This window comes from Mustela nivalis (genome assembly GCF_964662115.1).
Source record: "Mustela nivalis genome assembly, chromosome: 3".
Classification (NCBI taxonomy): Eukaryota; Metazoa; Chordata; class Mammalia; order Carnivora; family Mustelidae; genus Mustela; species Mustela nivalis.
This window is the reverse complement of record NC_139022.1, coordinates 73,659,839-73,673,861: the sequence shown is the minus strand read 5'-3', so window position 1 is coordinate 73,673,861 and position 14,023 is coordinate 73,659,839. Positions and strand designations below refer to the sequence as shown.

Here is a 14,023-nt window from a genome sequence, read left to right as displayed (position 1 = left end):
AATTTTCTAATTTTTCTATGTGATCATCATCTTTTAGAAAACACACTACCGTAACAATTGAAGGGTAATTTGTTTTAATGTATAATGTGTAATGAAGACATCGTACTATGGAAGTGAATGAGCAATATTGACAAGATGATATGACTGAAACAATGGGAATTCTCATATATTGGCCTTGTTGTTTGTATATTTTGGCAAGTAACAATTTTTTCTTCTTTTCAAATTTTTATTTAAATTTCAGTTAAGTATACAGTGCAATATTGCTTTCTAGAGTAAAATACAATGATTCATCACCTACAACACATTTATCCATCATATCACATACAACACCCAGGGCTCATGTAACAAGTGCCCTCCTGAATCCCCATCATCCAGCTAGTCTATCCCCCACCCACGTCCCTCCATCAACTCTCAGTTTGCTGTCTATCTTTAAGTGTCTTACAGTTTGTTTTCCTCTCTCTGCCCCCTCATATGTTCATCTCTTTTGTTTCTTAAATTCCACATATGAGTGAAATCATATAGTATGTCTTTCTTATTTCACTTAGCAAATACACTCTAGCTTCACCCATGTCATTGTGAAGAGCAAGGTTTCATTTTTTTCCATGACTGAATAATATTCCATTGTGTGTGTGTGTGTGTATATATATATACACATACATATATATATGTATGTGTATATATATATATATATATATATATATATATACCACCTCTGTTCATCAGTTGATGGACATTTGGGCTCATTCCATGATTTGGCTGTTGTTGTTGAGAATGCTATTATAACCATGGGGGTGCATGTGCCCCTTCAAATCTGTACTTTTGTATCCTTAAATACCTAGTAGTACAACTGCTGGATCTTAGGGTAGTTCAATTTTCAACTTTTTGAGAAACCTCCATACTGTTTTCCAGAGTGGCTGTACCAGTTTGCATTCCCAACAGCAGTCTAAGAGGGTTCCCCTTTCTCCACATCCTTGCCAACATGTGTTGTTTCCTGTGTTGTTAATTTTAGCCATTCTGATGGATGTGAGGTGGTATCTCATCGTGGTTTTGATTTGTAGTTCCCTGATGATGAGTGATGTTGAGCATCTTTTCATGTGCTTATTAGCCATCTGCATGCCTTCTTTGGGAAAAATGTCTATTCTGTCTTCCAGCAAGTAACAAATATTTTAAAGATTTAAACTACAATGGTTAAAATGTCTATTTTATGCATTTCCTTTATTAATCTGTATAACAGAAAGAAAACACAAAAGAATACATCTAGAAATTTGGGGGAATGAATCAAGTTGATAATTATTATATTATTATGCTTTTTTTTTTAAATTGACCTACCTAGATTTTGGATATGTCATTAATTTGGAGCAGGTTATTTCCATGTAGCCTGAATGAACACTGTTCTGTGTAAGATATTAAGTTTTTGAGTTCTTCACGTGTTCTGTTTGCTTTTTAATTTTTCCCTCTCCTGCACTATGCACTTGGACCACAGTACATCAGTGGGGACTATGACAACTCTCAGTCACAATGCAAAGTGACGGCACCACAAAAGCTTGATTGGCTTCCCTGGAAAGGCCAAGTATGGCTAGATCCACAGTCAAATGATGTTATCTGTCTCTATCCCTCTCTGCTCTACTTGCTTTGGGCTGGTACCATGCTCTTTCAGGCTTTTTTTCCCCAGCTCCCAGGACCTCCAGGCCTGTTAACTCTGGGAAAGGGAGGGCCTCTGTCCCAGAGTTCCACCTTTACTGGACTGGGTAGGTCTTCATGGCCTGGCTTGGTTCTTCTGCCCATCTCTTAGCCAGTCACTGTGATTAAAGAAATGAAATGCTCTCATTGGCCAGAATTAGGTCATGTGTCCAAACTGGCAAAGATTCCTCTCTTACAAACCAAACAAACTAATAGTGGGAAAGAGGTGTATTTCCTAAGGAAATCAAAATAAGAAACAATTACTGGGCAGACAAAAGCAAAAATATTCAATCATCACGTCTCAGGAATTTTTACTGAGATTAAAGCAGAAGTTGCTTGAAGATCACATTCTGGCAGGTGCTAAGCCCACAGGAATCCAGGCAGTCTGGGAGCCAGAGGACAGTGGTCCTTGCAGGATGACCAGTGAGAAATATAGGGACCTCCTTATACTTTGGTGCTACACAAAGCCTTGATACAATCATGGAGAGGAAACCCAGTGATGACTGTGATAGAATGTCCTGTCAGCCTAATATATTAGGTACTTGGTATCTGATGACAAAGATTTATGTGATCACTCACATCATTTATTCAGAAATCAGAAAGTATTTAGAGAACATATGGACTCACGCTATCTTTGAAAAAATTATGACACTCTGGGAGCCTGTGAGCTCTGACTTGGAAACCACATACCAGATCCAGTTTAGTAGTGTTAAGTATATGTATACACGTTGGTATGAAACAGATCTCCGGAACTTATTATCTTACTTTGAAACTCGACACCCACTAAACAGCAACTCCTCTTCTCCTCCTCCCAGTCTCTGGTAACTTCCATTCTAGTTTTTAGTTTCTTGCCATTGTGATCAGAAAAGACATTTTGTGTGATTTCAACCTTCTTGAATTTGTTAAGACTTCTTCTGTGGCCCAACATGTGTTCTTTCCTGGATAATGTTTCACGTGTACTTGAGAAGAATATATATTCCATTATTGGGTAAAGTATTCTGTGTATTTCTGTTAGGTCTATTTGGTCTATACTATTAATTCAAATCCCCTGTTTCCTTATTTATCTGTTGACTCGTTATTTTAACCTTTTAAGTCTAAGTTCCTCATCTGTAAAAAGTTACAATATAAGCAGTACCTACATCACAGGTTGAGGTAAGGACTAAAAAACTACCCCTTACAAAGTGTTAACACACTTGATGTACAGTAACTAACTGCTCAGTAAATGTCAGCTACTAGTAGTAATCTCCAAGAGAGTATGAAAAGGTCAGGATATATCCACCTCCATGATTCAAACATCAATACAAAATCCTTAACTTAAGTCTCTAAAAGTACAGTTGACTGAATTATTAAAGGACAGATATGCCAAGCAGTAGAAAAAAATGAATATTAATTTTTTTTGTCTGTATTGTAACCCACTTGTCAGCTGGATGCCTTCCTACCTCTACCCACAGTCATCAATCAATCAAAAAGTCTCCCTGCCCTTACTTAGATGCTCCCATCAAAAGATTTAGGCATACTTGTCATGAACTCCTCATTTTGATGACCCAGGAGGGTCCACAGTCTTCCCCACACTTTCCACTGATTCTTAACAATTCACACTCTGATATTCTCCCTGAAGCTATCCATGATGGCTTGTGTCAGCCTCTGTTGACTTAGGTCCAAAATTCAGTTTCTTTGCTGATTTCCACAAAAGATCAATTTGAACCAACAATTTCATGCATTCTAAAACATTCCTAAAGTTTCACAAGGTCATGGGAAGAGGTCACGTCCCACTCTACCACTTTGCTAGACCTACCCCACTCATTCTTTTCTTTCTTTGCTCCAACCTCTCCAGAGTAACAAGAAATCATCAAAACACATTTTACAAACAAAAACAGTTTTCTTATTGAGAAATTATGTTGCAAATGTTAAACAAATAATATTTTCAACTCTTTGACATTTTGTTAGACTTCATTATATACTCTCCATTCAGGAGTTATAGGTTAGGCACCTACTTTGTAAAAGATACTGTACAGGGGAAGAGAAGTTAAGCAAAGATGCTACTTAATTTACTATAACTGAAATAAGAATATATCTCATAGCAATAACAAATGCCAAGAATGTAATGTATTTGCAAGAATTTTAAAGTGAAATCTTACTATGTCTAAGTGAGGCAATCCACAAACAATGGGGAAAGGCATTCAACAAAAGCTTCTTCTTCTCATTCCCTGTGTAGATAATTCTGAGAAGCCTTTTGGGAGGACCTTTTTAGTAGCCGTTTAGAAGGCGCCATAACATGTATCTTAAATAGATTCTCTCTTCCACTTTTCACTCTTTCTGGTCCCCAACCAGGTCCCCTGTTCCCTGTATCATATTCCAGGATAAACTGTCTTGTGTCGGACTCTAGCACAAGAGTCTGTCTTACCTCTAGCAAAAGAGAAAGAGAAAGAAGAGTCAGAGAAAACCAGAAGGATGTGTCCAAATCATCGTGCATATCTATATTTAAGTGTCATCATTGTACAAATCTTTACTTTTGTCTCTATTTTCATTGCTAATATTTCATATAATTTATATTTATTTTATTTAACACGGGATTGCCACTAAGACAAAGAACTTGATCTTCTGACCTATAGGAAATTAAGATTCTCTCAAATGAACTGTGTTTCCAAGAGAAGAGAATCCTGAGATAAAGTGATTTACTTAGAAAGTTAATAATAAATATAAACTTCAGGAATGCAGGAGATTTTATCTCTTTTGTTCACTAAAGGAATCCAAGCTCCTAGGATAGCTGCTGGCAGGTACTCAATCCTCACTTGGTAAATTAGTTAATACAGAATAATTTATAAAACTTCATTTATCCAACACACATTTATTATGTACCTCTTTCATGTCTGGCTGGTTGTTGGTGAATTAGATATTCAACTTACACAACTTTATTTTTAAGCCCCTCATGTATTAAAACTTCCACCACTTTCTTAGAGAGATTAATTAGTTTTACATTTAGGAAGCTTTCTCTGACAATGAAGTATTTTGTTTTTCTTTCTGTTTTCTCACAACTCAATCCTTAATTTTCCTTTCCAGTTGATCTTTAGTGACCTATGTGCAATTAACCAATATCTTTTCTGAACTGTATGACATACCGTAAACAGAGCATCAGATTCCAGCTGTGAGCTCGAGTCATTTAACAAAGAACGATCAATGCTCTGGATGTAGGTACAATAATTGTTTGAGTGTAGCTTTTTTGTGGCATTGAACTTTTATATTTTCACTGATATAATTGCTACTGAGAATTACCTTTCCTTTTTTACTATTCTTGGACATTTTTCAGAATGACTGATTTTTGTGTTTTCATCAGTCTATTGCTATAGCTAACAGGTAAGAAACATCTGTGGCTAACTCCAAGGACCATTTTATATACATTATCTCATGCAGTCCTCACAAAAGAAAATCTCTGTAATGTAATATTATTAGCATGGCCATAATACAGATGGAGGAGAGGGGTCCTATGACTATAATGAATCTGAATTTGAATGTTTGTTGTAACTCAAATTCTTAAGCACTCTGCTGTTGTCAAGTTCATTTACACTGTCTTTCCTTTACTACCTTTGGTAATATTTTTAACTTCAGTGCTTATTGTTGACTTATATCTCAGGGCAAAATCTTGAAATAACATGCTTTTTTTCCCCCATGTTTGGTGCAGAAATCCATCTTCAACTTGAGAGTAGGTATTTGTTGCTGCCATACCAACTGTCCGTTCCTGTCTCTTCCCTTGCCAAGAACAACCAGGTTTTCCTTTGGAGAATCGGTCTTCTCCCGGTGAGTATGTGGTTTGAGTGGAATTAACCCCACTTTCTGCTCTAGGTGTGGATTCTTAACAGGTGTCAATCCATGTGTTTTAATCTAATCCCTGATGGTTAGGAAGGCTTAGTCATTTAGGTTAAAGTCAGTTGGGATGCATTCATCTGACTTCAGTGATTGTTTTGGGTTGGTCCAGAATGACGTTCAGGTGTTTATGCCATGGTGCAGGGAAGAAAAGATTCCTATCTAGCTCTGGATATTGTGATATATACATATGAGATGTGGAATTGCTGCAGCTATTTTAACATGCTGGAAGCTAGTCTAAGATAAGCTAGTACATAGAGCAAAACTAAGCCAAGTGAACTGCCAAGAAATTCAGCCACATTCCTAGTCAAACCATGACTGAAGCCCACTCAGTGCAGCTGGACTAATAATTGTTAGCTGGGAGAATTGGGTGAGCTATTTTTGCTTTGTTTTGCTTTATTTTAATTTAAATACAGTTTATTTATTTTGCCACTTATTTTGACATATTTATATAATTTTTTCCATTGTTTGCCTAGGCTTTTTGTTACTTGGAACGGATATCATCCAAACAGATAGGACCACTCTCGCTTTTACTTCTCTTTCTTCCTTTTTTTTTTCCCTGAGAGAGAGAGAGTGAGTTAGGGGAAGGGCAGAGGAAGAGGGAAAGAGAGATTCTCAAACTGGCTGTATGCCCAGTACAGAGCCCAAGGAAGGGCTTGATTTTACAACCTTGTGATTGTGACCTGAGCCGAAATCAAGAGTCAGATGTTTTTCCACCCTCTCACTTTTATTCATAAAAATATCTTCTATGTTTAATTTTGTTGTTGGAATAATTATTAGTTTTAAAAACTCACTTAAATTTGTTTCTAGATTCCTCTAACTTCTTCTTCTTTTTTTTTTTTTTTAACAATTTTTATTTCTTTATTTATTTGACAGACAGAGATCACAAGTAGGCAGAGAGGCAGGCAGAGAGAGAGAGGAAGGGAAGCAGGCTCCCTGCTGAACAGAGAGCCCGATGCGGGGTTCGATCCCAGGACCCTGGGATCATGACCTGAGCCGAAGGCAGAGGCTTTAACCCACTGAGCCACCCAGGCGCCCCTAGATTCCTCTAACTTCTTAATCTTTACTTCCTTGAAGCTCAGTTCACTTGAAATACTTTTCATGAGGTCCATTTATTAATGGACAGTTCAAGGTCACCAGTTAGAAGGTCATTTCTTAACTTCACAGTGCAAATTAATTAGTTCCTGCCAATAAGCTGTAAATTTAATATAGATATTCCTTCCAATAAGCAGCAAATATAATATGGCTTTGCCTCCATTCAGACCATGAAAACCATGTAACGTTAGTGGTGAAGGAACCTTAGGGGTCATCTAATTCAACTTAATTATTTTACAGATGGGAAAATTGGGTCCCAAAGAAATTAAGTGATCTGCCTAAGGTCACACAATTAATGGTAGGTCTCCTGTGATTCCTGACTCTTTCCATTAAATCATACCTCCTCATGTGCAATGAAGCTTACCAAAATTAAATAAATAAAACACAGTATTTCAGGAGAGTCGTATGATTCCATAATGTCTGGTACAATCAGTGTGCACCATAAAAAGGGCACTGGATTGAATTGAATTGATTTTTAAGTCTCTGTGGAAATTAATTTTCTATAGTTAAAATTCTATTTGAACTTTGACAGTCACTGAAGATTAATTTTTAATACATTCGGGATCATAAAATTGACTTCTTAATCTTAGAAAAATTCATTGAAGATGCACGTGAATTGTTTTATTGAATAACAGAAATTTTAGTTATGAAAGAAATAATTTTTGGTTGACATTTCTTTCCTGGTTTTAAGACAGTGATATTTAAATATTAAAGTTCTTTTTGCATGTTTTCTGTAGAACAGATAGACGTTTCTCTTTGTTCTCACCTGCAGCATATCTCCTAAAACCTTTCTGGTCATCAGGATTAGCCTGGGAGGCTTCTAAAATTGCAGCTACATCTGGAACCAGCACCTCAGAAGGAGGGCTCAGACATTTGTCGTGTTTTGAAAGCTCCTCTGGTGATTCTGCTCACTGGCCAAATATAGGAAGCACAGCTCTATGGCATTCTATAAAATATGTATCCAAAAATGGTTTATTTAAAAAAAAAAAATCTACCAAACACAAATGCTGGTTCTGTGAATAATGAGTGATGGCTGAAATAGTTATCCACATAAATAGTCACATCTTCTGTGTTAGTGAAAACACACATGCAAATGAAAGCCAAATTTTATTGACTCTTAAGATGGCACTGAGTATACAATGCATCATTATTTATGTACCACTAGGAGGAAAAAAAGTTATTAATTAAGCTGACATGCTACCCATTGATAAAAACGTGCACCTTAAAGTGATGAAGTGCAGTTAAGTTCTACTCTTATAATTGGAGTTATAATAATGCCTATCAGGTTCAAGGTGAATAAGAGAGGGAGATTAACTTCTATAACATAAGGAGAAGACGAAATCATGTTGATGATCCTAGCAATACTACTAAGACACCTCTTTGGGTCTTTTTTTTTTTTTTTTTTTTAAGATTTTATTTATTTATTTGACAGAGACCACGAGTAGGCAGAGAAGCCAGAGACAGAGGGGAGGGGAGGCTCCCCGCTGAGCAGAGAACCCGATATGGGCCTCAATCCCAGGACCCTGGGATCATGACCTGAGCTGAAGGCAGAGGCTTAATCCACTGAGCCACCCAGGGGCCCCTACCTCTTAGGGTCTTAAATGCATCTACTTCTAAGGCTTTTCTGATAACTAGAAATCTGAGTTCCCATAATGTCTTAGGGAGCTTTGGATAAAATTGGTAAGAGTATGTGACCATAGAGGTCTACAGATCTGACTTTGATGCACACCACACATACACATGCACACACACATACACACACACACCTCTCAAGTCACCAAAAACAAAAGCAAAAACAAAAACATTCTAAAAAAAAAAAATAGTAAGGGATCTCACATGGGTGGCATTCAACTGTCGTTGTGTACTGAGGAAAGAGAATCTAATTTTAGTTTCACATCGTTGCTTGGACTAAAACCATAGTTGTATTTCCTGTCTAGCTACTCAACTTGGTTCCTACATGTAACTGCGTAAGTGCTTTTACTTTGTCCTATTTTTTAAAAGGGTGGTGCAGGGAGGCCAAGATTTAAACTGAAAGTTTTGGTTTTGGTAAGTGAGTTGCTACTGAAAAACTGGCTAAAACAAACCTCTTTTCCATTCTCCTACCTTGATATTCATGAATAACGATGCAATTGCGTTTGTCTCTTTTTTGCTTTCAAAACTATGTATACTAAACATTCATTATAATTGAATATGATAACCAAAACTTTTCAGTTTGGACCTTTCTTCTCTAAATTCAAAAACAACTTCAGTTTTTTTAAAGGTGCTGAGAAATGCTGGTTTGATAACCACACTGAAACTTTAAAAAATAGCCCGTGACAAAACAGCTTCCACAGAATTTCCCTAGAGTATTAAGAGGTCCATCACTTCTTTGTCCAATCACCAAGTCACAAAAACGTGTTGGTTTCCTCAGTCTAAAAGGTTCCACAGGGCTAGCCCCTTTGAAAACGGCTGAAGAACTGCTAAAAGTCAACAAGAAAAGGTTTAATTGCTATTCTGGAACTTTCAACAGATGCTTCTTCATTCTACACAGTTTCACTCGCTAACAGTTTCACATACGTCTCCCTGAAGCCAGCGAGGTCATTTGCTTTATCTTAGATACTCGTTCTGACGGATAAAGTCTTACTTTTAAAAGAAGCTCAAAGACGGCAACATGGGATACCAATGCCTTCATGACCAAGACCCTCTACCAAGAAGTGGACAATGTGTATCACTTCTGTACTGATGTATTTGCCTTTCCCCAGGTCCCCACCTGGAGCTACCATTTTTAAGCAATCACCACAAATATGTGAAGGGCCAAACTGGCAGGCTGTGTAAGTACTTACACTTCAGAAAATTCTTCTATTCATGGCAAGCCTGGATTCTGTAGGGACGGCCAATGTGGGCACATTTAGCATCAACCAGCTCCCTCCTTCCTGCCTGGGTTTCTGCGCCACATATGCTTTAATCATTCCAGCCCACTGATTCATTGAAAAATAAACACTGAGGTGATAATTAATTAGAAAGGCTGCATATTCCTCTCGTACAGCAAGTTAAGTGTTTCTTCCTGCCAGAAATTGGCTTTCAGGAAAGGAGGTGTGTAATGTCCCTATGTTTCGTGTTTACATTGGTTCGTTTTTCATCAGATTCTCCAAGCTTTGATACCTGTGGCTTAATATTCATAACATTTTGCTTGGATTTTCAACTTTATTCAAAACCCATATAACTTCCACAACCAGTTGAGACAAACCAGATGAAAGATTTCAACCACATCCACTCACCAAACCAATTTGTTGCTGTTTTCTTAGGTTTCTGATTCACCATCTGTGTGGCTTGGTTCGTGTGAGGCCAGATTCTGAAATGGGTGGGAAAATATTGCCTAACTAAAGGAGTGTTAATCATTTCCACTTAATGGAGGGAACGTTTTTATTGCTACTTTACTGATGGAAGCTTTCCCCCAAGGCAAGAAACAATAACAAAGTCTCAAAAGAATTCTAATCTGTCTGGGAAATAACAATCCCCAAGAAATGTTTATTGAACGCCCTTTCAAGGGCTTGGGGGCGTGTTGCACTGGTGCTCCTTTGAAAGTAAGCCTCAGGTTAGGACAGACTGAGCACTGAACTTGGGCTCAGAGGTTCTGCGTTCTAGTTCTGGTCGGCCCTGGAGAAGAACATACATTATTACTGAACATCTCAAATTTGCCAGGCATTTTAATTTATTTCTTTAAAAGTCAGTAATGCTACAGCAGTTATTAAACTTTCATCTTATAGATTACAACAAAATGGGGCACAGAGAGGTTCAATGACCTATTCAAGTACTAACTCACTCAAGTACTCAAGTACTTACGGCAGTCTATATCTTCCTGAGCCAGAAACTAGCCCCCAGGTTTTATCTTTCAGAATCCAAAGCCCGCTGCCATTTCACTATACTATGACAAGTAATTTTCCTTTTCTGGGTTTTAGTTTTGGATTTATTTTAATCTGAAAACAAGATGATTGTGCAAAACCTTAAAAAAAAAAAAACAACCTCCTTTGAACTTGGATCCCCTGTGATCCTATAACTGAGCCTAAGCCTTAAACTGTAGAGATTATAGTTTGGTTCAGTTCAGCCCAAACAATACACATATTTATAAAATAAAGTTGAGCAGCATTGGGTAGGAGGTGGTATGAGATTAAGGGTCTGGTATTAATCTGGGAACGCTTCCGGCCTAAAGGGTTTTCATCTGGTAGAGGCAGGAAGACACACGATGAAGGGTGGCAGATGGGGGGAGGCCAGCGCTGGCCTCAGAGGGTCTCTGAAAAAACACTGTTGGGGAGGATACAAAGTGAGAGACCATTAGCAGGTCTGGCTGGCTGACTGACAGACTGTGTGGATCAAGGCACCCGTGCTGAGGAAAATGAAAATGGACCTTTCACTCAGTATTCTTCCCTCCATGAGAATTCAATAAGCATTATTGACTGGCTGAGGTGAACTGAATTGCAGAATTGCTTTGAAGCCCACAGTTACAAGCTATAATTGAGAAACTGTCAAGAAATTCAAATTCATGGAGAACCAAGAAAGAATAATGTTTCCACCTTTCAGAGCTTGCCAAAATATAAAGTTTCCTTTCTGCTGTTAATTTCCTCCCTCTTCTAATTCATTTTATAAAACTTTTCCATCAAGGAGAAGTCTATTTTGTAACTATGCATAATTAATATTTAGTGTCCTTCTTTTCAAAATCTTCAAAATGTTAGCAAATGTTAACAACTGTAACTTTTGTAGTGTCTTGGGGGAAAAGGGCACTAGTTGTAAATAAGGCTCTATTTTTCCCCCTGATAAACAAGAACACTATTAAGAATGGAATTCTAATATCCACAAGATCATTAACTATAAAACAACCATAAATAAATGCAGGCTGGGAACCATAGCTGAACTCTTTTTTTTTTTTTTTAAAGATTTTATTAATTTATTTGACAGAGAGAGATCACAAGTAGGCAGAGAGGCAGGCAGAGAGTGGGGTGGGAAGCAGGCTCCCTGCTGAGCAGAGAGCCCGATGCGGGGCTCAATCCCAGGACCCTGAGATCATGACCTGAGCAAAGGCAGAGGCTTAACCATCTGAGCCACCCAGGTGCCCCCCATGGCTGAACTCTTTATAGTGAGTATTTCTAGTTCTCTTCCTCTAACAGCATTAAATGACTTGTTCCTAAGAGTGCCCTGAGAGATGCAATCTTTAAACCTATACAAAACAGTCACTGAGTACCTGACACCTTTTGCTAATCACTTTACATATATTATCTCTAATTCTCAAAGCAATTCTTTTTTTTTTTTAAGATTTTTTAAAATTTATTTGACAGATAGAGATCACAGGTAGGCAGAGAGAGAGAGAGAGAAAAGGAAACAGGTTCCCTGCTGAGCAGAGAGCCTGATATGGGGCTCGATCCCAGGACCCTGGGACCATGACCTGAGCCGAAGGCAGAGGCTTTAACCCACTGAGCCACCCAGGCACCCCCTCAAAGCAATTCTTAAAGATAGAAGAAATATCGGGAAAAGTGGTTCCGTGGGATGCCCAAGGTGGAAAAGCCAGGGTAGCAACACTGGTCTGTTTGAACTCAATCCCTTGTTCTTTCCCCTCTGCATTTCACAAAAGGCACGTATGGACCAAGAGGTGCCTATGCTTGTTCTCTAACAAAAGTCATTATTTCAGGTTATCTTTAGGCGAGTCCTTTACAGATCATGTCAAGTGTGCCATAAAGTTCAGCTACTCCTAAGTATTTCCCTCATCTGTGGCCTGGAAGGGAATTTTCAATTTTGAAGTTAATGGATAAGAAGATAAAGAAGGAAAACAGGTGTGAAGGTTTACCAGGAAGTTAAGCTTACTGTTTAAATGGACCTCTCTGTTAAAAAATAAAGGCACGGGGCGCCTGGATGGCTCAGTGGGTTAAAGCCTCTGCCTTCAGCTCAGGTCACGATCCCAGGGTCATGGGATCGAGCCCCGCATTGGGCTCTCTGCTCAGCGGGGAGCCTACTTCCTCCTCTGTCTCTGCCTGCCTCTCTGCCTACTTGTGATCTCTCTTTGTCAAATAAATAAATAAAATCTTAAAAAAAAAAAGGCAAACCTTGGGATGAGTTAGATCCTCCTGCGTTCTCATACAGATTAATAATTGCCTCACAAATAAGGCACAGCAGGTAGATAATAAATTGCTCCCAGTGAATTCTGTTCCTACCCAAGACAAACAATGACATGGGGCAGCATGAAAATCAGATCCATCTGCATTTAAACATATGTCTGTCGCAAATATAAATTGGTATGTTTATATAGTCATTATAGTATGTAGTGTATATACTAGTATGCAGTACATTAGATTATTTTTGTATGATGATTTCTCATTGATAAAATGCATTTGCAGTTTGACTTTCTTCTTTTTTTTTTTTACACTTTATTTATTTATTTTGCCAGAGAGAAGGATACATAGAGAGAGAGAGAGAGCCCAAGCAGGCAGAATAACAGGCAGAGGGAGAAGCAGGCTCCCCACTGAGCAAGGTGCCCGATGCAGAACTTGATCCCAGGAGCCTGGCATCATGACTTTAGCTGAAGGCAGATGTTTAACTGACTGAGCCACCCAGGCATCCCTCAAAATTTGACTTTCTAAGGAAAACCCAGTGATTGACCATCCTCTAGGATTGTCAGTATCTAAGTATATCTAAATACCAGTTTGCCCTTCTCAAAGGATCCATATAATATACATCATTAGAAATTCATAGAGGGTATTTAAGTAAAGGAACAAGAGATCTTGGAAATCAGAATAATGTTCATTTTGTTTTATCAAAGAAAAAATTATAGATGCTGTAGAGAAGGTAAGCAGCAACCAAGGCTGAGAAAACAAAGTTAGCTGTACCCCATGAGGAAATTGGGAGAACAGGGGGAACAATCTTTATCTCCTGATTTTGATTCCATTGCAATTCATTGGATATTTTCACATTTTGAATCTGTGCGTCTCTGAGAGTCTCTGAAAGCTGTGTCCCTGTTGTTAAGGAAGAAGTGAGGGACAAAGGAAGGAGGCAGGAGTACAACAGATGTGGTGGGCCCATGAACTTAAGGCTAACTAGAACTTTATCAAGTCAAAACAAATGTGTAAATTAAGAAACATTTTTGGTAAAGGCCACCAACCTGAACTCACCACAGGTACTCAAAAGGCCTCAGCTACAAAACTGCCATGAAAGTGTTGGTTATTTAGAGATTGACTAACCTTAGCCAGCAGGTAGTATTTGGATCAATAACAGCCCAAAAGCAGTCAAGAATTTTTTTATTCATACACTTACTCTGACTACTAAAATAGTAAGTCTTTTGTTCAAAGTAGAAAACAGCCATTTTATTGATTTCATGTCTTTATGATTAATATGTTATCCTCTTTCTATGGTACCACTAATAAAC

At 38.1% G+C, this 14,023-nt stretch overlaps 1 long non-coding RNA gene across 1 annotated transcript in view; it reads left to right on the top strand.

Annotated features, from left to right (window-relative positions):
* The first annotated feature begins 5,368 nt into the window (after positions 1 to 5,368).
* LOC309860982 overlaps positions 5,369 to 14,023 on the top strand; it is a 29,945-nt gene continuing 21,290 nt past the window's right edge. Inside the window, exon 1 of the long non-coding RNA XR_014309707.1 lies at positions 5,369 to 5,475. This is a non-coding gene — a long non-coding RNA (uncharacterized lncRNA). The remainder of the gene's footprint in view (positions 5,476 to 14,023) is intronic.